Raw genomic sequence first — 26328 nt, 5'->3', positions numbered from 1 at the left:
AATGGGATTTCCACAGCAGACAAGCTTAGTTGTCTACAGCATGATATTAACGAGACCCAGGTCATATATTTGAAGCCTCAATGAGCTTATGGTATCTCTTTCTTTTTCATTATCATAGGCCTTAATTCTTGCTCACTGCCATGTAAATGTATATAATGGTGCACAAAGAGCTCTATGTGATTAAGGGTAATTAAGATGTGAAAAATAAGTTTGTGTATTACGGAAAAATTCTAGGAAAAAGACCTATCAAATGAGACATATACTAGAAATACTATATTTCTGCAGGGAGAATGATAAGGAAGATCTAGGGAGTAAGCATTATGCTTTTCCACCATGAGTAGAATACTTCCACTTGGGTGTCCAAGTTTTGTCTAAAGAAGGATTAAATAAATTAGATTGAATTTGTAAAGATTCGTAAAAATAATTAAATGAATAGAAACAGCAATTATATACAACGGTGATATTGTCCCATCAACAATATAATCTAAAAAAAAATGAGGTTGCATTCCTGATGATGATTGACTAAGCCCCATTAGAATTAGTACCATGTGCCATTGTCAGAGCTTTTAGCTTGAGGGCAGACTTCAGTCTGTACCATGCAGGGTGGGCAAAGCTTTGAAAGCAAATGTGCAATAATTCTAGTCTGAAGAACAAGAAGACATAATTTAGGGTAACCACAGCTGCCAGGTAGTGAAGGAATAATCCCAGAAAGAAGAGAGCTAGAGAACGGGAGCCAATTCTGTGGATAAACGCCATGCAAACACCTTTTGATAGGTAACCCATTCACGTATGAGACAAGCACTAAACACTCTAGTTGAAGCGAAATAAACTGAACTGAGATTTAGGCTTCTGACCAAGAGATAGAGTTTGGAGTTTGAATCCAACCAAGTTACTTCCTTGCATTAAATACAAATTCAAAGTCTCCATAATATAAAATTCACAATGTTCAGGATGAAACAACAAAAAAAATTTGACTTATAAGTAAACAGAAAAATGTAACCCACTCTCAAAGAAAAGACAGCCAGCAGAAAATGCCTCTAAGATGATCCAGATGCAGAAAGAGCAGACAAAAATTTTAAAGCAGTTATTTACATATGCCCAATGACATAAAGGAGGATATAATTGTAATGAATTAAAAGATGGGAATATTAAGAGAAATAGAAACTATCCAAAGAAGAAAAGGAAATTCTAAGACATAAAAAAGAAAATACCTGAAATAATTTATAGAATGGGCATAATAATAGAATGAGATGAAAGGAAAACAGTGAACTTGTAATGGGTCAAAATGATCCAATATAAAAAAAAATATTTTACAAGTTGTGAAAAAAGTCTCATTGGCTTGTGGGAAAACATAATTTGAGTTTTAGAAGGAGGAGAGAGAGAGAAGAACACAGCAGAGAAGATATTTAAAGAAATATTGACTGGATGTTTCCCAAATTTGGCCACAGACATAAAATGTTAGATACAAGAAGTTCAGCAAATCCTAAGGAAGAAAAATATCAAAAACCATGCCTATTTAATCTTATGAAAAGTACATATAAAAGTGAAACCTTGAAAGTAGCCAAAGAAAAATAACATAACATACGGGGGAACAGCAATTTGAATTACTCTTGTCTGTAACAATGGAGTTTAATAGAGGATGAAAAAACAATCTTTAAGGTCCTGAAAGGGGAAACAAATAGTTACCGGTATAGTATACCAAAAATTCTATATTCAAAGAAAATATTCTTCAAGAATTAAAGCAAAAGTAAGACATTTTTAAATAATGGAAAACAAATAATTTGTTGCTAGCAGACTTGCAATATTTTTAAAAATTGGAAGAATGTTATAAAGGCTGAAGGGAAATTTTACCGATGGAAACTTGAAGCATCCAGAAAAAATTTTTAAAAATCAGAAATGGTAAATATATGTGTAAATGTATAATATTACATTTCTCTTAATTTCTGTATACATTACAGTTTAAAACAAAACATACATTATAATTTAAAACAATAATTATAACATTATCTTCTGAGGATTATAATATATGCAGATGTTATAGATATACAAAATAAAACATAAACAATAGGAAAGTAGTAGAACTATATAGGTGCAAATTTTCTGCATTTTACATAAAGTGGTACAATAGTAACTAAGTAGGCTGTGAAAAATTAAGATGTATGTTATAATCCCTTAATCAATCCCTAAAGGAGGCATAGCTATAAAGTTAATGAATAAGTTTAACTGGATTTCTTTAAAATAATCAAATAATCCAAAAGAAGGCAAGAAAGAAGGAAAAGAGAAACAAACTATGGAGGGGACAAGCAAATATTAAATGACAGACCTAAATCCAACCATATAAATAATTATATCATATTATCGGACTAAACACTTTAATTAAAAGGCAGAGATTATCAGCACTCAAAAAGAAAACCCAATTATATGCTGTCTATAGTAACTTAAATACAAAGATACAGATATGTTGAAATAAATACAAACACATACACACACACACACACACACACACACACACACACACACATATATATATATATGCAATTAGTAAGCCCAAAAAGTTTGGAGTGGTTATGTGTATAATAGATAAAATATATTTCATGAAAAACAGACTACCAGAAAAAAAAAATCATTTCATAATGATAATAGGGTCAATTCACCAGGAACACAATCATAAAGGTATATGTTTCTAGTAACAAAGTTTCAAAATACATGAAGCAAAAATTGACAGAAATAAGGCCAACAAAAAGTAAAAACATAGATAATGTGAACAATGCTATCAGCTACCCTGATGTAATTAATATTTGCAGAATACTCTCCCCAAAGCTGTTGAATACATATTCTTTTCAAGCATACAATGTGCAGACACCAAGATAGACCATGTTGTAAGCCATAAATGAAGTCTCAAAAATTCTAAAAGGTGTAAAATCATATTGAGTGTGTTCTCTGACAACATAGAATTAAAGTAAGAATCAATACCAAGAATATATCTATTTTTAAGAACTCTAAATTCACCATTTAGATGAAATGGACAAGCTTCCTGAAAAATATAGCTGACTGAGCTGACACAAAAGGAAACAAATAATCTGAATAGCCCTATATAATAAAGAACTTTTATTTGTTATCAAAAACCTGTCCACAAAGAATATTTTACCCTCACAGACTCAGATGGTTTTGTTGGTGAATTCAATGCCAAACATTTAAAGAAAAAATAACACCAATCTCATATAAACTCTTTCGGAATATAGAGAAGGATCAACTTCCCAAGTCATTTTTGAGTTTCCCTAGAAAAACTGTAATACCATAATCTACTCTGTAACAAAAATTAAAAATTACAGACAAATTTCCCTCATGAACGCAGACATAAAATTTCTTAGCAAAATAAAGCAAATTGAATACAGTAGTACACTAAAAAGGACAATACATCATGATCAATTAGGGTTTTTCAGGAATTTAAGATTGTTTTAACATTCAAAAATCAATCACTGTAATTCAGCACATGAACACTCTAAAGAATGATCATTTCAACAGACAAAAAATGACATAATTTGACAATCACTGAAAGTAAAAACTCTCAGAAAACTAGGAATAGAGAGAATTTTCTCAGTATGATAAAAGGCATCTACAAAAAAACCAGCAAGAAACATCATACTTAATAGTTTGAAAATGTTAATAGGCAAGTCACAGACTAGAAAACATTATCAAAATATATTTGACAATGTACTGGTACCCAGGATTTATGAAATACTCCCATAACTCAATCATGAGAAAATACAATCTCCCCCAAAAATGAGCAAAAGATATGACACAATTTTTTTGTGGTTGTTGTTGTTTTTTAAAAAAGAAAAAAGGACGGGAGCAGTGGCTCATGCCTGTAATCAAAGCACTTTGGGAGGCAGAGGTGGGTGGATCACCTGAGGTCAGGAGTTCGAGACCAGCCTGACCAACATGGACAAACCACGTCTTTACTAAAAATACAAAAATTAGCCAGGCGTGGTGGCACATGGCTGTAATCCCAGCTACTAGGGAGGCTGAGGCAGGAGAATCACTTGAACCTGGGAGGCGGGGGTTGTGGTGAGCCAAGATCGTGCCATTGCACTCAAGCCTGGGTAACAAAAGCGAAACTCTGTCTCAAAAAAACAAATTAAATTAAATTAAAAAACAAACAAAAAAAACACGGTGTGGCGTGGTGGTAGCTCACGCCTGTAATCCCAGCACTTTGGGAGACTGAGGTGGGTGGATCACGAGGTCAAGAGATCCTGGCCAATATGGTGAAACCCCATCCCTACTAAAAATACAAAAATTAGCTGGGGGTGGTGGCGTGCACCTGTAGTCCCAACTACTCGGGAGGCTGAGGCAGGAGAATTGCCTGAACCCGGGAGGTGGAGGTTGCAGTGATCTGAGATCACGCCACTGCACTCCAGCCTGTAAGACAGAGTGAGACTCCATCTCAAAAAACAAAAACAAAATAAATCAAAAACACATGGCATAAGCATCTGAAAAAGTATTCAACATTATTACTCATTACTCAGGAAAATTAAATTAAATTAAAATTACCAAGAAATACTATTAAATACCTGCCAGAATACTGAAATTAGAAAGAATGAGAACACTAATGGTGAGAATGTGAATCATCCAAAACTTTTATGCATTGTCAGTAGGAGTGTAAAATGATATAATCACAAGAAAAGGTCTAGCAGTTTCTTACAAAACTCAATATCCCCCCACTCTGTGACCCAATATTTTCAATCCTAGGTATTTTCCCCAGACAAATAAAAATATATGTCAAAAAAGGTCTTGCACAGGAATATTTATAGGAGATTTATTCAGAATTTCCAGAAACTAGACAGAGCCCAGGTGTCCACTGATAAAAATATATTTAAAAACTGCAGTATATTAGCACAATGGCATAAAACCCAGCAATAAAAACTGAACAAACTACTGATTCTCAATATAGCACAGATGAATCTAAAAAATATTATGTTGTGTAAAAGAAGCATTATACAAGGGAATTCCCTGACCCCTTGCACTTCCCTGGTGAGGCGATGCCTCGCCCTGCTTCACTCCAGACAGACTGCCTCCTCAAGTGGGTCCCTGACCACCGAGTAGCCTAAATGGGAGGCACCCCCCAGTAGTGGCAGACTGACACCTCACACGGCTGGGTACCCCTCTGAGATGAAGCTTCCAGAGGAACAATCAGGCAGCAACATTTTCTGTTCAGCATTATTCGCTGTTCTGCAGCCTCCACTGCTGATACCCAGGCAAACAGGGTCTGGAATGGACCTCCAGCAAACTCCAACAGACCTGCAGCTGAGGGTCCTGACTGTTAGAAGGAAAACTAACAAACAGAAAAGACATCCACACCAAAACCCCATCTGTACATCACCATCAACAAAGACCAACGGTAGACAAAACCAAAAAGATGGGGAAAAAACAGAGCAGAAAAGCTGAAAATTCTAAAAATCAGAGCACCTCTCCCCCTCCAAAGGAATGCAGCTCCTAGTCAGCAATGGAACAAAGCTGGATGGAGAATGACTTTGACAAGTTGAGAGAAGAAGGCTTCAGACGATCAAACTTCTCCGAGCTAAAGGAGGAAGTTCAAACCCATTTCAAAGAAGCTAAAAACCTTGAAAAAAGATTAGATGAAAGGCTAACTAGAATAACCAGTGAGAGAAGTCCTTAAAGGACCTGATGGAGCTGAAAACCATGGCACAAGAACTACGTGATGAATGCACAAGCTTCAGTAGCTGATTCGATCAACTGGAAGAAAGGGTAACAGTGATTGAAAATCAAATGAATGAAATGAGGTGAGAAGAAAAGTTTAGAGAAAAAAGAGTAAAAAGAAACAAACAAAGTCTCCAAGAAATATGGCAGTATGTGAAAAGACCAAATGTACGTCTGATTGGTGTACCTGAAAGTGATGGGGAGAATGGAACCAAGTTGGAAAACACTCTGCGGGATATTATCCAGGAGAACTTCCCCAACCTACCAAGTCAGGCCAACATTCAAATTCAGGAAATACAGAGAACGCCAGAAAGATACTCCTCGAGAAGAGCAACTCCAAGACACATAATTGCCAGATTCACCAAAGTTGCAATGAAGGAAAAAATGTTAAGGGCAGCCAGAGAGAAAGGTCGGGTTACCCACAAAGGGAAGCCCATCTGACTAACAGCGGATCTGTCAGCAGAAACTCTACAAGCCAGAAGAGAGTGGGGGCCAATATTCAATATTCTTAAAGAAAAGAATTTTCAACCCAGAATTTCATATCCAGCCAAACTAAGCTTCATAAGTGAAAGATAAATAAAATCCTTCATAGACAAGCAAATGCTGAGAGATTTTGTCACCACCAGACCTGCCCTAAAAGAGCTCCTGAAGGAATCACTAAACATGGAAAGGAACAACTGGTACCAGCTACTGTAAAAACACGCCAAAACGTAAAGACCATCGATGCTAGGAAGAAACTGCATCAACTAACGAGCAAAATAACCAGCTAACATCATAATGACTTGATTTATGTGTATGGCATAAGATATAGGTCCAAATTCACTTTTTTGTATATGTATATCCAGTTTTTCCAACACCATTTGTTAAGAGGCTATCCTTTCCCCATTACATATTCTTGGAACCCTTGTCAAAGATCAGCTGAACTTATATGAGTGAACTTACTTCTGGGCTCTCTATTTCTGTCCCATTGCTCAATATATCTGTCTTTCAGTACCATCCTGTTTTGATTACTGTAGCTTTGTTATATATTCTGATATCAAGGAAGTTTTACATCTCTTTGTTTTTCTTTCTCGAAATTAATTTGGCTATTTTGGGTCTTTTGTGGTGCCATAAGAATTTTAGAATTGTTTTTTCTATTTCTGTGAAAATGTCATTGGAATTTGGATAGGGATTGCACTGAATCTGTGGATTTCTTTGGGTGGCATGTACATTTTAACAATATTAATTTTTCCAATTCATGAACATGGGATGTCTTTCCATTTGTCTATGTCGTGTTTAATTTCTTTCATCAATGTTTTATAGTTTTCAGTATACAAGTCTTTTACCTCCTTAGTTAAGTTTATTCCCAGGTGTGTTATTCTTTTTGGTGCTATTGTAAATGAGATAGTTTTCCTAATGTCTGTTTCATGTAGTTTATTGTTATTGTATAGAAGCACAATTGATTTTTGTATGTAGGTTTTTGTATCATGCAAATTTACTGAATTGGTTTATTAGTTCTAACATTTTTTAAATGGAGTCTTTAGGGTTTTCTTATATATAAGATCATGTTGTCTGCAAACAGGGACAATTTTACTTCTTCCTTTCCAATTTGGATGAGTTTTATTCTTCCTGTTGCCTAATTGCTCTGGCTAGGACTTCCAGTACTATGTTGAATAGAAACGGGAAGAGTAGGCACACTTCCCTTGTTTCGTATTTTAGAAGATAACCTTCCAGTTTTTCACTATTGAGTATAATGTTAACAATGGGCTTTTCATATATGGCCTTTATTATGTTGAGGTAATTTCCTTCTATTTCTAGTTTGTTGATAATTTTTATTATAAAACGGTGCTGAGTTTTGTCAAATGCCTTTTCTGCATGTATTAAGATGATCGTGTGATTTTTTATCCTTTATTCTCTTAGTTGTGTCATGTCACATTAATTAATAAGGATATGTTTGAACCATTCTTGCATCCCAGGGATAAATCCCCCTTAGTCGTGGCATATGATTTTCTCAATGTGCTGTTGAATTTGGTTAGCTACTATTTTGTAAAGAATTTTTGTGTTTATGTTCATCAGGGTTATTGGCTTGAAATTCCTTTCCTTGCATGTCCTTATCTAGTTTTCATATGAGTTCAATGCTGTCCTTTTAAAATTCATTTGGCAGTGTTTCCTCCCTTTCAATGTTTTGGAAGAGTTTGAAAAGTAGCATTAATTCTTCTTTAAATGTTTGAGAGAATTCATCACTAAAGTTATCTTATCTTGAGCTTTTCTTTGTTGGGAGATTTTTGATATCTTCATGATTTAGTCCTGGTAGGTTGTATGTTTCTAGAAATTTATTCATTTCTTCAGGTTATTGTTTGTTGGCAGATAATTATTCATAGTATTCTCTAGTTTTGCTTTTTTTATTTTTGTGGCATCCCTTGTAATGAATCTTCTTTCATTTCTGACTTTATTTAATCTCTTAATTTTTTTTAGGTTATCCAACTAAGGGGTTTTTCAACTTTGTTTATCTTGTCAAAAAAAAAAACCACACCTCTCAGTGTCATAGATTTTTCTATTGTTTTTCTATTTTTCTTTATTTCTGCTCTAATATTTTGTTATTTTCTTCCATCTGCTAACTTTGGGTTTAATTTGTTCTTTTTCTATATCCTTGAGGAATAAAATTAGGTTGTGTATTTGAAATCTTTCTCCTTTTTAAGTGTTTTTCTCAATGAATTGCCCTATAAGTACTTCTTTTGCTGAATCCCATAAATTTTGGTATGTTCCGTTTTCATTTTTATTTCTTTAGAGATATCTTGTAATTTCCTTTTTTATTTCTTCTTTGTACCAAGTGGTTAAGAGTGTATGGTTGAGTTTCCATATCATTGTGAATTTTACACTATTCCTTCTGCTATTGATTTCCAGCTTCATTCCATTGTGGCCAGAAAATACTTTGTATGACATCATTCTTCTTAAACTTGTTAAGACTTGTTTTGTGACCTAATATGTGATCTACAATGGAGGAAGATTGGTATGCACTTGAGAAGAATGTGTATTCTGCTGCTGTTGGGTGAAATGTTCTGTATATGTCTGTTAGGTCCATTTGGCTTATGGTGTTATTCAACTTCTCTTTTTCCCTATTGATTTGGATGTTCTGTCCACTGTTGAAAATATGGTGTTAATGTCCCCTACTATTATTTTATTGCTTTCTATTTTTCCCTTCAGATCTGTCCATTTTTAAGTATATATTTAGGTGCTTTGATGTTGGGCACATAATATGTTTGTAATTGTGTTTTCCTGATGGATTGACCTTTAATCATTATAAAATTCCTTGTCTCTGTGACACTTTTTGACAAAGTCTATTCTCCCCAATATAATGTAGATGCTTCGGCTCTCTTTTCGTTACTATTTGTATAAAATATCTTTTTCTATCCCTTCACTTGCAGTCTATATGTGTTCTTAAATCTAAAGTGAATTTCTTATAGACAGTAGTTGAGTCTCATTTTCTTTCAACCACTTGATATCTTTTTATTGCGGAGTTTAATCCATTCATATTTAAAATAATTATCGATAGAGCAAGATTTACTAATACCAGTTTGTTAATTGTTTTCTCTCAGTCATGTAGGTTTTAAAAATCATTTCCTCTCTTGCTGTCTTCCTCTGTGTTTTGATGATTTTTTGCATTTATATGATTTTGTTCCTTTTTCTTTTTCTTTTGTTTAACTTCTATGGATATTTGTGTGTGTGGTACACAGAATTAACCACCGTAGGTACCAAGGTACTGAATCGTGTAACTTCTCCAGTTGGTCATTTTGGATGACTAGTTATATTGATTAACATTTCAAGATGGGGACAAAAAACAGTCCTGAATGTAAGTTAAAACATTTGATAAAGACATAAGTAAAGGGAGACAGAGGTTTTCTTATAATGACTCCATAGAAGAGGCAAGCACAATCCCTGGGCCTGTTCTCTGAATTTAAGAATCTCCAACTGACTGAGACCAGCTCAAATGCTTGTGTCCATTTTCTCTTTGCCTGACTCTGATTTTTTTTTTAATGAAAAATCTCTGATTCAAAAATTTTTGAGGTTATATTTGGAAAGTTCTTATTATTGGTGGCTCTATTTCACAGGTGAATCATCAGCTACAACTGGCATGGGGATGGTAATATTTGACACGATTCGTGACATTTGTACCACATGTTATTTCTCAGATCCTGTTCACAGGCAACAAAACAAAAAAACAAACAAACAAAAAAAAACAGAACACCAAATCCTAGGTTAGGCTAGGATTCGTAGCCATGTCATCCACGTTACACTGACTGCATAGATGAGCTGACTGACTGGAATAAGAATTAGTGATAAGAAGAAATAAAGCATGACTTGTATCACTTAATCATATAAACAGACTCTCCTTTTAGCCCTGTCACTTGATTGAGTACTCTGGGCAAGATATTTCTCCGTTAGTTTTCTCTCTGAAAAGCAAGGATATAGCTTGTGCTTTCTCCCCTGACAGGATTTGCACAAACTTGCTACAGGAGGAAATCATACAGATACTCAAGCAATATTGTTATATGAAAGAAAGAGACCTCAGAAAACTTTGCCTGATGGCAGCTTTTCAATTATAAATTATGGACCATTTCAGATATTGACAGCCCACAACAAGCTTATTAACATTGGAGAGCCACATTGAAAACTCCGCATTTCAAAAGAATATTTACTGAAATTATTCTAGTCCTACTTACTCTAATTTGGAATTGGAAACATGAAACATGGAAATTCACACATTCTTACAGATTAACAAACTGACTAATTAATCCTTCTTTACGGGATAAATGACAAAAATTTCCTTGATGTATTTTCTATCTCAGAACATATGAATAGGTTGCTACAGGTTTTACAAGCTAAATAAATCCTCAATATTATGAAACTCTGAAATCAGATCTTTGTTAATAGATTTAAATTGTTATCTTAAAAAACAGTGAGCTGTGCACATTAGTTATACAATGCTACAGTTGCATTTTTATTCTCTTAAAAAAGTCTTCGCTCAAAATCGAATGTTGTCCAAATAAATACACCTAGTCCTTTAACTCAATACAATTACCAAATTTTCTCATTAAGTAGCTAATTAGAAAAACCTTAAGGGATATGGCATATCTCTCATTGCTATGGCACATTGCTGGTTATATTACCATTTTTATAATGTCAGAAAATCAGACAAACAGAATATTAGTACATCAGTGTAGATTATTACAAGAATATTTGAAGAAGAAAAAAAAGCTCATGTCTCCAAAGCACATTCTCACACAGTTTAAAAATAGACAAAGACATTACTACCAACTGAACTCATTCAGCAATTGCAGGAAAAGGAAAAGAAGACAATGATTTTATTGCAACACTTTTTTTTTAAGTGAGGAGTACAAACACCATTTTTGTTCAATAGCAAAAGCTTGGGATTTTAGTATATTGGGCTTCATTATCAGTGATTATTATCTGATCACTAATTATTATTATTATTTAACAATAATTGCATCAATCTCCTCTATTATCCTCCTAAAGCCATCTGACATTCTTCTTTTTTTATTATTATACTTTAAATTCTGGGATATATGTGCAGAACGTACAGGTTTGTTACATAGGTATACACGTGCCATGGTGGTTTGCTGCACCCATCCACCTGTCATCCACACTAGGTATTTCTCCTAATGCTATCCCTCCCCTAGCCCCCACCCCTCAACAGCCCGTGGTGTGTGATGTTCCCCTCCCTGTGTCCATGTGTTCTCACTGTTCAACTCTTACTTATGAGTGAGAACATGCGGTGTTTGGTTTCCTGTTCCTGTGTTAGTTTGCTGAGAATGATGGTTTCCAGCTTCATCCATGTCCCTGAAAAGGACTTGAACTCATCCTTTATTGTGGAAGACAGTGTGGCAATTCCTCAAGGATCTAGAAACAGAAATAGCATTTGACCCAGCAATCCCATTACTGGGTATATACTCAAAGGATCATAAATCATTCTACTATAAAGACACATGCACATGAATGTTTATTGCAGTACCATTCACAATAGCAAAGACTTGGAACCAACCCGAATGCCCATCAGTGATAAACTGGATAAAGAAAATGTGGCACATATACACCATGGCATACTATGCAGCCATCTGACATTCTTATTCACAGTAAGTCACAATTAATTTTACCTTGAGAATTGTTTCTAGAATTTTCTAACACTGCTGAAATCACCCAATATATTCAGCATGTCACAAACCAGAAATGAGAATTCTTAGGTGATCAGAAAAATGTCAAATTCATGATGGATTTTCTCCATCATGGGCAAGTTACATGTTGCAATTAAATAAAATGTATAGCACATGCTAAAGGAGCAATTATTCAGCCACATAATTCTTGGGTAATCTTGAGATGATCCCTCTACCTTCAACAATTAAAATGCTAGGGATGTCAGCAACTTTGTATTCATTTCCAGTTGTTATTTGATAAAACAGTTATATGAGTTTTACAAATCAAAATCCTACTTGAGGGAGCCACAGAAATGCAAATTAGTAGAATTCTCTTCAAAATAAATTGAACTATGAAGTAAGAAGAACTTAATGAGCACCTACAGTATAAAAAGCAAAGAAAAATGAAAACAAAATAAATCAGACATAAATCAAGATGGGCACCTGAGTGTGTGCCATGAAAAGGTCTGAGAAGCCCTCTAGAAAGCATGAAAAACTTACTCTGCTACAACAAAATAATACTTACATTCTCTCTGTGAGGATAAGTAGAGAACAACTGTGCTAGGCCTATGAAATTATTCTGCAGCATAAGAAAAACAGATTATGTAATAGTAAGAATCTAAAATAAAAATCACCTTTCTAAAAAAATTTATGGCAAGATATAAATTTTACTTGTATACTTCAAGTTCTCAAAAAGATAAAAGGAGACACTGTCCTTTTAAAGTAAAATATTACAAGAGGAGTACAGGCTAAGATAAAGCTAACCTGTATGAAAATTACAAACATGGTAATTAAAAACCATAATTGGTGTAGCCTTAAATTACTTTGAAATTTATTTTGCTATATGGTAAAAAGTAATATCTCACTTTTTTAATCCCTGAAAATTTTGCTATATAGTATTTTCTCCTGCTGATAATCATAGCAATTTTATCATATACTAAATATTTTAAACACTAAATTCTCTTCCTGGACTATTTATGGAATCACAAATTTGCTGGCCAATTTTGCACCAGTACAAAACAATTTTAATTTGGAGAGTTTTATAACACAGTAAAACTGGTAAAGACAAATCTTGCCTAAATTTTCTCCTTCTAAAAACATATTTTAAAATTATTCCTGAAATCATTTCATTGAATTAAACTTCCAACAAATTCAGTTGAGATGTTTATTGAAATTGTATTAAGCAAATTTATTAATTCTGAAACTCAAGAGCACACACGAATGAAAAAAGAATCCAAAATAAAAGACACAAGAGTATTAATGATGATTATTTTCAAGTAATGGAATTTTGGGTCATTCCAAATTTCTTCTTGACACCTTTTTGTGTTTTTCATACCTTCTACAACAGACAATTATTACTATTATAATCAAGGATTGCTTACCTATAATAGTATAGTAAATCATAGATTCAACATTGCAGAGAATTGAATCATAGAAATACCTAACTTATTTTTAAGATGCTTCTAGAACCCAGGTGAAAATGATAGAGTTCATGATAATTAATGATGAGATGTATGGGGACAGGAAAATATTATATTAATTTTCTTTCATTTTGTAGGAGTCAAATGTTATTATATTTTATCTTTAGTCATGTAAACACAGATTTAAGAATACAGTTAAACATTTGAAGCATAATATGTAGGAAAAAATCAGGATGCCTAATTTTCCAAATATTTGAGGATGAAATAATATATTTATTATTATTATTATTATTATTATTATACTTTAAGTTTTAGGGACATGAAATAATATTAATTAACTCTACCATGTGTTGACTGCATATCATGTCCTATTTAATCCTCGGTCCACTCCATGAGATGGGAACTATTACAACAGTGGTAAAAATGACAGCAAGCCATAAAACTTAGCAGATTTGGGGTTTTAATTCATGATTGTTTGATTCCACGGTGTTTTATCTTAAACTCCTATATAGTCCCTTACACAGTACTATCCTACAATATCTCACAATAATATCCATGATATGTGAAATTGAATACTTAGGTCTGTTTCTGTGATATCAATTCTCTTCCACTGTTAATTCTGTTAATTGTATTTTGGATGAAATGTTACTGTCAGCATTAACAACAGTGAATTTTTCCAATGTGCAACACAGTAGGTTTCTACATTTATCCAAGTTTTTCATGGATCTTTGTAAAGTTGTAAAGTTTCTTCATGTAGACCCCTAGACACTTATGAAGGCTATTCCTAGAGATTTTATATTTACAGCAACAACTTAAACAGAACTAATTCCATGAAATGTTCTATTACGTTTTTGCTCATCTGTGATAATGTTACACATTTTTGTATATTTGTTTTAAAAATCTAGTCACTTAGCTAAACTCTCAATAATTCCAGTTTTTCAATTGATTCTCTTTAGTTTTTCTGGCTAGACAATCATATCAGCTATATGTTTTGTTTCTTCCCTTCTTTCTTATTTTTGGTTATTGTTACTGAATTGGTTAGAATTTTCCAGAATAATAATTGTTATAGCAGGTGTCTTTGTCCTGGTCCTGACTCTTAAAATAAAAGCCAGGACTAATTTTCAGCCAGTTTATTGGCATGCCTTCAGGCAAGTGAAGAACTACAGTCCTGACACCCCTCAAGAAGTCCCCAGACTCCCACCAAAAACGTCAATGCCTGGCACAGCAGGAAACTTTAAAGAACTCTGCTTCAGCACGAAGGCTCCTGGCCATCCTCATAGATGGTGCCTGCACTGTGCTTAACAGTGGTTAAAGCTTCTCATATTTCATAGGAAGGAAACAGGCTGTTAGGTGAAGGTATGTAGCTGTAAATATATTAAGAAAGAATTCTTTTCTTCCCTAGTTTAATAGTAGAACAAAACTATGTTGAATATTTCTTGACACAATGCCACACAGTTATTTAGAATGGCATTTAGAGAAGTTATGTGTTAGCATAGAGAAGTGCTATGCTATGATAAATATTCAAAAATCACAGATTTTATGTACATTTGAAAAAATATGTTTTTTAAATGCTTAAAATAAAGAGACTTAGAAACACAAAGAATTAGTGATGATTGTCTTAGGGGATGGTTTTGGCTTTGTCTGCCTTCCAACTTTTTGTAGTTTCATTTTTCCTTTACATAATGAGTCTGCAGTACTTCTATACCAAGAAAAAAACAAATGCCTTTATGCTGAGAAACGAATGTAATTCAGTGCTTTCAAAAATGTTGACACAATTTGTATATATGTAAATTAAATAAAAATAATTACTGAGAAACATGTGGGGGAAAGAAGTACAAGAAATCAGTATACACTGAAGCATAGACATGCAGCAGAATACACAGTACTAGAAATTATTCATTTATTATTTACATCCCTACATAGTTCTGATAAAGATTTCAGGTTGTTTATAAGATTTGATGAGTTCAAAAGAGGGAAAACTTCTGACAAATCTCCTTGGAGAATACAGGTGCACTTGGCATACATCGGTCACGATGCTTTAATATTGTGCTATTTTAGTATATCCCTGTGTATACCAGTCACTCTTACAACTGCATAGAGTTCTGAATCAAAGCAGTGTTAAATACATACTGACAGTGTTCTGAAAGCAGTAACTGTGCTAAGCCATAAAAACAAATCAGCTTTGATACTTGACATCACTTGAACCCACCTATTCGTTTTACTTCCTTGTTAGAAGAGCTGAAAAACAATGTCTAATGAATCCTTTTCTTTCACTGTTTGTCTGCAAGTGCTCACTGAAAGAAATAAAGACTTCAGGCTTCCGAGCCACTTTCAGGTGTAACAAAGAAAATAACTGGAGTATTCTCTACTGCAGAATCACAAAACATAATTGAAAGACAGCAGTGGCCATGCATTCGGTAGTTAAGGGGCTATGAACCAAGCCACCCTCCACGTTGTGGAGATGAATGCACTAGCAGTAAAACATGTAGTGCCAGCTCTCAACCAAAAGCTCCAACAAGATAATAGTCAAACTTTACCTGGTGTCCATGACATTTAATTGGATCTGAGTGTGAATTAATCTAATAAAAGTCTGGCATTCTCATTATAATTTAAATTAGCACAAAAATTGGGTATATTAGACTATGACAGTACACTTCTGCCTAAATAACATATTGCCATACATCTTTGTAATTACTACAAACAAACACCAAGGAGAAGTGAGCCAAATAAATTTACTAAGCAACAGTAATTAGCTTGTGAGATTTTGGTTAAGTTATTACCTCTGTAAGCCTCAATTTGCTCACCTCTAATCATGACATGATGATGATGATGATGATGATGATGATGATGATGGTGATGATGATGATGACACTTTCCTCATAACATCGTTGTAAGGCTTAAATGAAATACAATGACCTACGTGTAGTGCTGAGCATAATACCAATATGTGGTTTTGTAATCACTGCATAAACTTGTGCTGGTCTGTGACCCTCTAGTGGAGCATTTCATTTCTCTCTTTAATGCAGAAAATGTTCTAAACAAACTACTACAATGCCAGCCAGTATATTTCAAAACAAGCAGAGAGCAAGCCTAAATCCAGCAATCCCACGAAACCATTTTAAATTACTAGCAAATGGCCAAGGGACCAACCCAGGCAAACAGAGATGATAGCAGAACCCAGAGGTGCTGTTCCTTAACAACCAGCTTGAACATTCAGCCAGGATAATGTGCTTAAAATGAATGGAGGTCAAGTGAGTAACGCAATTTCTTAAATGCTAATAGGAAAATGGGAAGTGAATGTGTGAAATTGTCAGACTAGACAGGCTGCATAATGTTTCCAAATCCTTGCTGGGAAGTACAGCCATATCAAGGGTATTGCTTCATCAAATGATTCTTAGAAAGGTAAATTCATACCTCATGCAGCTGTGTCCGACTAACTGAAAATGTGTACTAAAGAGTTGAAAGGACTCTTTTCTGACAATCTCTTGAAAAGGTTCTGATAACTTCATGAAACCAGCACCTCTACCCAGTGGAAGCCTGGCCCACTAATAGTTCCAGTGAAAGGCTTTAACTAGAACATCAGGTAAACTGATGAATTAGGGTTCCTGTTTCTTGTTTGCCAAGATGTTATGTCTTGATTAAACCAGTAGCAACTGTGAGTGGTGGAAACTGTGAATTTCCATAAATAACCTCATTTTAATTTCACACTTCTTATAACTTTCAGATCAAAAACCTAGAATCTCCTAGGTCTTCTGTGTGGTTCATCTGTTAGTTCCCGTGAATCAATCTATACTTAGCCTATCAAATCATCTCTCTTCACAATAAAGCAGTAAGTTGACTAATACATTTGAAAATTCACAGAATGTTAGAGCTAAAAAGATCCTTAAATTTTTCAGTCTGAAAACCTCATTACCTAGATAAATTTTTAAAAAATAGTAGCACAGAGTGGTTAAGGCACTTGATCAAACTTGCACAGCAGATTAATTTCTAAATAAATAAGTGACACTAGCAATGAGCATTTTGATGCTTTTTGAATATTAGTGGTTTTCAAATAACTTTTAAAGCAGAAATTTGTATCATTTTAAAATAAAATCCTATACAGAACTCCAACACATATACTGGTTGGTGCAAAAACAATTGCAGTTTTTGTCATTGAAAGTAAAGGTGAAAACCGAAATTACTTTTGCACCAACCTAGTAATAATGAGAGATGCCTGCTAAAGGCCAGAGTAGGAATTGACTAACCCAGCTTCTCCTTGCCCCTCTTCTCACTTATTGTCCCTCCCAAACCCTTTCCCAATTCTGTCATAGATAACTCCTCTGCAAAACCTTGGGATTTGATGGAGCAAACTCTGAAAACCTTAGCGCGTAGCATCATGGCCAGTCTACCATTTCTGCTAAAATACTGGAACTCGTTGTCTGTATCTTCACTGTTGGGTTATATCGCTATTGGGGATTATCCTCTGTGCTCACTGGACACATCCCTAGAGCCAGAGGCTCCTAGACTCCTATCCCACATTCCTCTTCCTTTCCACCTGCTCCTGCTCCTGCATGTATACAACTTAATTATTTCTCCTGGTGTTTCCTCTGCATTTAGGCTATAGGCATGGATAACTTTCTTAACTGTTTTGGATGTCTGAGCAAATCTATTTTATTCTAAAATATATCAAAGCAAAGAAAAACAGATTTTCTGGTTCAAAATGTCAATACTGTTTTACAGTTTGCCCCCTCTTAACTTGGCAGTCTGTTGGAAAGAAAAAAAAAAAGGAAATGTTCTTTCCTGGGGTTTCATCATTCTGATAGTGATCTGAATGAACTTATTCTCCAGGGGCTTGAGAAGCCTGGCGTCACCATTAGGCATACTCAAAACCAACATGTATCATTACCTTAGGCTTCAGGAAAATCATGGGCTTGAAAAACCAGTTCAGGGCATTCCAAGTGAAAGCAATAGACAGAAAAAAGAGTATTCTCAATTTCTAATTGCCTTTATTTTTACATATACTACAAGCTCAATGCAATGTTTTTCATACTATCGTATATATACAACATAAATAATAGTTCCTATTCCCTAGAATACCTTATTTCCCCTCTTCACTCAATGTTTCCTGTTGGTATTTGGGAAAGCACAGTTTTTGCCATGTGTGGATTATCCTGTACATTAAAAGACATTCGGCATCACTGGCCTCCACTCACTAAAGGCCAATAATGCCACTCTCCAATCATTTTGTGGCAACCAAAAATGCCCCTATATATTGTAAACACCTGCTAGGAGTATAGAACCATCTCTGATTGAAAACCAATCCCTATTCATCACCTAGTCCATTATTCCTTTCCTGCTTTTCCCTAGACCAGGCCAGTACCCCTTGTCATGCTCCCGTAACACCTTTGCATTCCTTTGGCACTGTCCTTAATAAAGGTTATTAGCAATATCCATTTATGCATCTGTTCCCAGTGCTCTCCACCCCATCTGTGAATATTTTGATGGCAGGAATAATATCTGAGCCTTTGTATCCTACTAAATGCTCAATGTTCAGCAAATAAAATGAATAAAACAAAGATATATACAGAGAGTCTAGTCTACGCTAAAGAAAAAAGGTGGAATATTTTTGAATTGTGCAAAACCTTGGAGCTTCCATCATTTCAACTCCCTGAAACTATCCCCAAATGGGTAATTTTGGAAAATCTTTGTGGAGGCATTATTCTTTCTTGGAAGAACTCATATTATTAGTTTCTAACTGCTATTGAACCTCTTTACTATCATCATTAATAAGAAAAATCTGATTCTACCACCAATCACAAATCCATTCCAAATAATTAAACTAGCCCTATGAAGATTTTGGTACAGTTTTAAAACCTCTGTGTGTAAAGGATTTTTTTTCTATTTATTACCCTTATGTAAAAGCATGAGGATGCAGTAGGTTAGCATAGTCAAACTGGTTGCAAAAAATGAAATAAAAACCCATATTTTACCTTAAGGGAATTTCAGATACCAACACCAGATAAAAGGAGTATAACAGTACATTACAAGGCTTCATCAGGGTACGTGAATTGTAAGAGACACACCTAAAACATAAAGACCCAGAAAAGCACCCACGGATCCTTTATTGTGTGAAGTTTCTACATGCTTCAATTTCTTAAACTTTCGCTATTTAATCCCCAAGAAGTGATACTATTATTGTCTCAATTTAACAGGTCAGGAAAGTAAGGTTCCCAGAGATTAAGTAATCTCCCCAGAATCACAAAACACGTTAAGTGGTAGAGTCGAGATTCAAGCTCAGATCTGTCTGACACATCCACGCTCTAAAACACCATGCTCAGTCTTCATGTGTTACTGCTCCCACATCATGGCCATTTTCCTAAGGGGAAAAGTTTATGGGTTTTTTGATACCTACAATGTACAGGTGATATGGTTTACAGTAAAAGTTTAGTTAATCCTTATAATAAACATTCCTGTGTTTTCAGATAAGAAAACTGAGATTCCAAGGTTAAGTCATCTGCCCAATGTCATCTTTCTCTGAGGTCACACAACTAGGGAAGACTCAAACTGGGGTTTTACAAAAGTAAGACCCACTATTCCACAGTGCTGCCTATATAATTTTTTAAAATAAAAAAAAAATTGGAAGAGACTGAGTTTTCTAAAACATATAGAAATACTGGCTCAGGCAGTATTTACAAGATACAAAAACTTTAATTAAAATAGCCAATCCCGTTAGGGCGATCACTTAGGCTGGTAATAAAACCAAATGATAAAAATATTTCCAAAGAAAAAGAGAGAGGGAGACTTCCACTAAATTTACTTATTTATTTATTTTACAGAATTAAGAAATAATCTAGAAGGGTTTTTTTGACGAATATTCCTCATCTTCAAACAAATTCTGGTCCATTGGCCAATACTCAGGAAACATTGCACGATTAATAATTATATTGAATTGTGCAAACAGAGCTATAGTTCTCATCTGACTGCATTTTGTGCTTTATAACAGTCTTTTCTAATCAGTAAAGATTAGTGACAATATGTTTTGTATAAGTAATTATAAAACTGCCATGGTATTTAGTACACTTCATTATATTTTTGAGCATCAGACTCTCAGGTTATTAAATTAGACATGCTACCACTGGGAAATCTGGCAATTTTTCCTAATTAACAATGACAAAGGGAGATAAAAGGAGATATTGTTTCATGGTTCAAATGTACTTAGAAGGTAGGATCTTCTAAGAGCCGCTACTTTCAGCAATACTTGTGAAACACATAAACACATCAGGCTCCACTTTCACTAAATAGCATAAAGGAGGCACTCAATAAAAAAGCAGTATTAGATGAAATCTCTCTTTTTCCCCTATTTGTGCTTTGGATGCTATTTCAGCACAAGTAGAATCAAAATGATCATTTAAGGAAATGTTACAAGTTATATGTGGTCACCAATGAAATCAATATGGCCTCTCAAATAACAGTTCCAATGGAACGAATTATGCATAATTTTTACCTTCACAACTCAATGATGCTTGAAATGAAATCCCTTTATACCCTTTATGCATGTATGTCTTAGTAGTTAATGATTTGAAAAAGGGGGTTTTATCAGTGAGATTTCTGCTACTGCACGTCCACCTCAACTTAAGGGGTCAAGAGGTGCTGAATAAATGTATTTAGGTTCTCAAAGCACATTGTTTCTTAGCCTACAGAAAAATGCTACCTACTGGGTCCTCATGCTGTTACACAGGGGTAATAAATGGAAAAAAGAATACAATTCTTTATACACAGAGGTTTTAAAACAGTATCAGAATCTTCATAAGTCTCAAAATTATAGTTTCAAAGAGAAAATTAGAGAAAAAATCTCTTAATTTCCCATCTCCCTCTCCTTTCCAATATAGAATGCTTTTCCTGGGATATTACCAAAGTAAATATGGGCAAGATTAGATACAAGGAAGTATTTAAACTAAGTCATGAAAATTAAGTCATGGATACACACACGCACACACACATATATACACACACACACAAATATATATAGGTACATACTTTTTCTAGAATAATAATGATGGCTAACAATTACCATAGTGCTGTGTGCTAGAAACTGTTCTAAATGCTTTTCTGCTAACTCATATAATCCTCATCAGGTAGGTACTAATACGATCCTCGTTTTACAAATAAGAAAATGGAGGCAAAGAGACTTTCCCAAAGACGTAAGTGCTGGAGTCAGGATATAACCGCAGGCACTCTGGTCCCAGGGTCTGCACACTTAAAGGCAAGAGCTGCTTAGCATAGCCCAGACGACACTGCATGTGCTAATACCTGCTACTCTCCAACTTCTTCAATATGCTCATCTTTGCTCTTCACTCCTAGTCGCACTGACTTCTTTTAGTCTACGCTATTCCCTGTGCCAGTTGCAGGGCCTTTGAACAACTGTGCACTCTATCTGGATCACTCTGTTTGCTCCTATTCAATTTCAGCTTCTTTGTCACTTTCCCGGAAGCAGCCTTTCCTGACCTCCCTAATTACCTGCTGCCATTATTAGAGCTTCTGGCAGCACCATCAGCACCATGCAGTCCTCCTTCAAAGAATATGATTATACTTGTCTGTATAACCATGTGATTGACATCACTTTCCCCCACTAAACAATCAGCTCTATGATGGCAGGAACTGGGTCCACTTCTTTTCAACCCGTGTTTCTGCCAATGCCCCATACATAGTATGTATTGAATGACTGTAAGGGGAAATAATAAATAGACTGCTATCATAGCCTCTGAGCAGGTATATCTTTCAGATGTGTTTTTCTGAGTTTGAAAAATGAAAATTGCTCATGCATAAAAGAGAACTAAAAGGAGAGGGGATATATCAGAGAGTAGAGGTTAGAGAAGGATAGACCAAGGGCCTCATTCATCTGTTTAGCTAAAAATCACTAAGCACCTTCCTGTTAAGTATCGAGTAACAGAGATGTGATGATAAGGACAGTTCTAGAAGGGAATAATATGTGATGAGTAACTAAACAATTGCAATATAATTTAAGGGCAACATATAGAGGGAAGAAGATGGAGCATCAACTCAACAGGGGCTACAGTTAGGAATGTTTCCAGTGGCAAAGAGATCTCTAGCTAGGTCTAGGAGGAGGCAAATGCATTTTTCAGGCTGGCTGGAAAGAATTAGATAAAATCTTATGTTCAAAGTTATAGACACATGGGAGAACTCAGTGTTCAAGTGACCACAAAGGGTTTGGAAATGCAATAGTGTATGGTAAAGTTGGGAATGAGTGGGAAAGGAGGTGGCTTAGCAGTGGCCACATCTGGGGGTAATTTTATACCATGCACAATAGTCCTGACTATGTGCATGATCAATGAAGAAAGTTTGAATAGTTAGTTATAAATGTAGGACACATTTAATATAAAATGGCACAGATTATTCTTCTATGCCTAAAATGTCTCTTATCTGAACTTTATGCATTCTTCATGGCTTCTCCATCCTGACCATATTTGCCAAGGCTCTTTGTTCTCTCTACATTGGGGCCCTCTGGGTTTCTTTAACTTCCATGGCTTCAGGGATCCCCTCCATTGAGCTGATTCTGCAGACATCGTGTCTAACCCCGCACACTTTCTGAGTTTTATTCCCACAGTTTTTACTTTCATCTGGGCATTTTAACTTGGTTTTTGGCTCCCTTTGTCCCGACCATTCAGTAGCTCTCGATCGTGACTTCCCTGTATGTATTAATATAATTTAATTCATGATTAGGGCCTCAAACTCACACCTTCGTGTCTTGTTGGGCAAGTGAAAAAGTTATATTTACGTATATTAGAGGAACCTTGCTGGTAGCAATGTAGAAATTATATTTAGGTGGGAACTGGGGTGGGTACTAGAAAGGCCACTGCAGCCTTCCATCTATCTCCCCTCACCCTGACAGAGCTCTTCAAATATTTTAAAAGAACTACACTCTGACAGAGGACCTTAGGTCCTGAACGTGGGTAAGGCTTCCATGTACAGCTGTGTAGGTTTTACTGTACACATAGGGTCCCAGCAAGGGGTTTACCAGGAGCTGAAACCCAAGCCATGCTCTTGTTTATCAAATCTTTTGTATCTGTACAGAGGGAAGTATGTTTTTCTACCTCAGTAATAACAGTCCTATATTTAGAAGTCTAACAAAGCAAACAAAGTTTAAGATAACTCTGGAAACACACAACAGAGACGCAGGAGGAAAAACAGGGAACATCACTTCACTCAGACAACTGAAGTTGCCTGTATCTTTGGCAATTGGAGGAGAAGTCTCAGCCGATTGGCTGCTCCATATCCACATCCAAGTGAAGCTTGACAACCAACACACCCTGCCCTGTTACACAGAGCCTAAAACCAGGCTTCTTCTCATTGAAGAGTAAAATGTGTTAGGGAAGCAGATACAAATGCAATGCTAGTGGAAACTCAGGCCAGTTTATAGAATTAATCACCGTACAATTGCATAAGAAACTTCTGCCAACCCTATACACTAATCAATCTAGTCTTTAAAATAATCTCCTAAGGATAATTTCTTCAAGGAAAACCAATGACATGAAAGAGAATAACTAAGAGAAACGATCAGACATTGACATCAGAAAAAATAGAAATAATTTGCTAAACAAGAAAGATTATTTTAGAAGTTTTGATATCCACAGAGAGATTTAAATTGATATTGCATCAAATGTAAGATCAAATGTTTGAATCTAGTTGGTGGGTATAGGGTTCACTATACCTGCCTTTCAACATTTTTCTGTGTTCAAATATTTTTTAAAAGTTAGGCATAATGCTACTGTAATCAAAAGAGAGCAGTACTGGCAAAAGAATAGACCAATAGATCTATTGACCAATAGATCAATGGAACAGAATACAGAGCCCAGAAATGCAAAGCTTGGTCAACTAAGCTTTGAAAAGGAGTAAAGTCAATACAGCGGAAAAAAGATACTCTTTGCATAAAACAGCACTAGAACCACAGGATATCCATATGAAAAAAAAAGAAGCTAGACATAGACCTGACATCCTTTGCAAAAATTAACTCAGAATGAATCACAGATCTATGTCTGAAACTACAACCCCTCAAAGACAACATAAGAGAAAATTGAGATGATCCTGGGTTGGCTGATAACATTTTAGATCCCATGCCAAAAGCAAAACCCATGGAGCAATTCATAAGCTGGACTTCATTAAAATTAAAGATTTCTGCTTTTTAAGAGACACTGTTAAGATAATGAAAAAATAAAACAGACTGAGAGAAAATATTTGCCAAAAAAAATCTTGTCTGACAAAGGACTGTTATCCAAAATATACAAAGAACTCTTAAAACTCAACAATAGGAAAATAACCCAATTTAAAAATGACTAAAAGACCTTAACAGACACCACACCAAAGTATACAGATAGTAAAAAAGCATATGAAAAGATGTCCAACATCATCTCATGAGAGAAACATGACTGAGAACAACAATGAGATAAACCACTACTAGCCTGCTAGAAAATGGTCAAAATCCAGAACAATGACAACATGAAATGCTGATGAGGATGGGGAGCAACAGGTACTCTCATCCATTGCTGGTGGGAATGCTAACTAGCCCAACCACTTTGGAAAGTGGTCTGGCAGATTTTTATAAAAACCAAACATACTCTCACCATATAATCCAGCAGTCACACTTCTTGGTGTTCACCCAAAGAAGCTGAAAACTTAGGTCCACAAAAACACATGCATGCACATGTTTATAGCAGCTTTATTCAAAATTATTAAAACATGAAGTAAACCAAAATGTTCTTCAGTAGGTCAATGGGTAAAATAGACTCTGGAACATCAGACAATAAAATATTATTCAGCAGTAAAAAGAAGCAAGCTGTCAAGTCATGAAATGACTGACATGGAGGGAAATTCAATACATTATTACTAAGTGAAAAGAAGCTGATCTGAAAAGGCTACATACTGTATGATTTAACTATATAACGATCTAGAAAAGGCAAAACTTTGGAGACAGTAAAAAGATAAGTGGTTGTTAGGGGTTAGGGGAAGGGGAAGGATGAATAGGCAGGGCACAGAGGATTTTTAGGACAGTGAAACTACTCTGTGTGATGCTATCATGTTGGATTCATGTCATTATGAATTTGTCCAAACCCACAGAATGTCCAACACCAAGAGTGAACCCTAACATAAACTATGGACTTTGGGTGATAGTGATGTGTCAGTGTAAATTCATCAATTGTGACAAATGACCCCCTCTTGTGGGCAATGCTAGTAAGGAGGAGAGCTATGCATGCGTAGGGATGGGGATATATGGGAAGTCTCCATACCTTCTACTCAATTTTCCTATGAACCTAAAACTGATCTAAAATATAAAGTTTGTTTGTTTGTTTGTTTGTTTGTTTGTTAAGACAGAGTCTCACTCTGTCGCCCAGGCTGGAGTGCGATAGCATGATCGCAGCTCACTGCAACCTCCGCCTCCCAAGTTTAAGCGATTCTCCTGCCTCAGCCGCCTGAGTAGCTGGGATTACAGGCACCCACCATTATGTCTGCCTAATTTTTTTTTTTTTTTTTGTATTTTTAGTAGAGACGGAGTTTTGCCATCTTGGCCAGGCTGATCTTGAACTCCTGACCTCAAGTGATCCGCTTGCCTCGGCCTCCCAAAGAGTTGGGATTACAGGCGTGAGCCACCACGCCCAGCCAAATAAAGCTTATTTTTAAAAAGTTAACAGACAAAAGGATATTACTTCTATAAAAACAAAGACAAGGATAAGCTATTATAACTGAGGATGAAAAACAAACAAATAAAACTGAAATCAAATGGTGTGATTATTACAATGAAAAGGTCTAAAAACCAAATGGGTGAAAGGGCCAGCAAATGCTGATGAAGATAAATTTTAAAACAACAATAACAAAAGATTCAGATTCATTATGAGGTTTCAGAACACCAAGTATAGAAACGAAGGAAAACCACTAAAGAGAAAAAAAGATTACCTATAAAAATGATATCAAACCAGGGACAAACCTCTCAACACAACACTAAACGCTAG

At 35.2% G+C, this 26328-nt stretch overlaps 1 pseudogene; it reads right to left on the bottom strand.

The window, feature by feature from the left end:
* Positions 1–26328, bottom strand: part of LOC100614879 (histone-arginine methyltransferase CARM1-like) — a 267533-nt pseudogene that overhangs the window by 195913 nt on the left and 45292 nt on the right.

Source organism: Pan troglodytes, chromosome 11 (genome assembly GCF_028858775.2).
Source record: "Pan troglodytes isolate AG18354 chromosome 11, NHGRI_mPanTro3-v2.0_pri, whole genome shotgun sequence".
Lineage (NCBI taxonomy): Eukaryota > Metazoa > Chordata > Mammalia > Primates > Hominidae > Pan > Pan troglodytes.
This window is presented reverse-complemented; position numbering and strand designations above follow the sequence as displayed.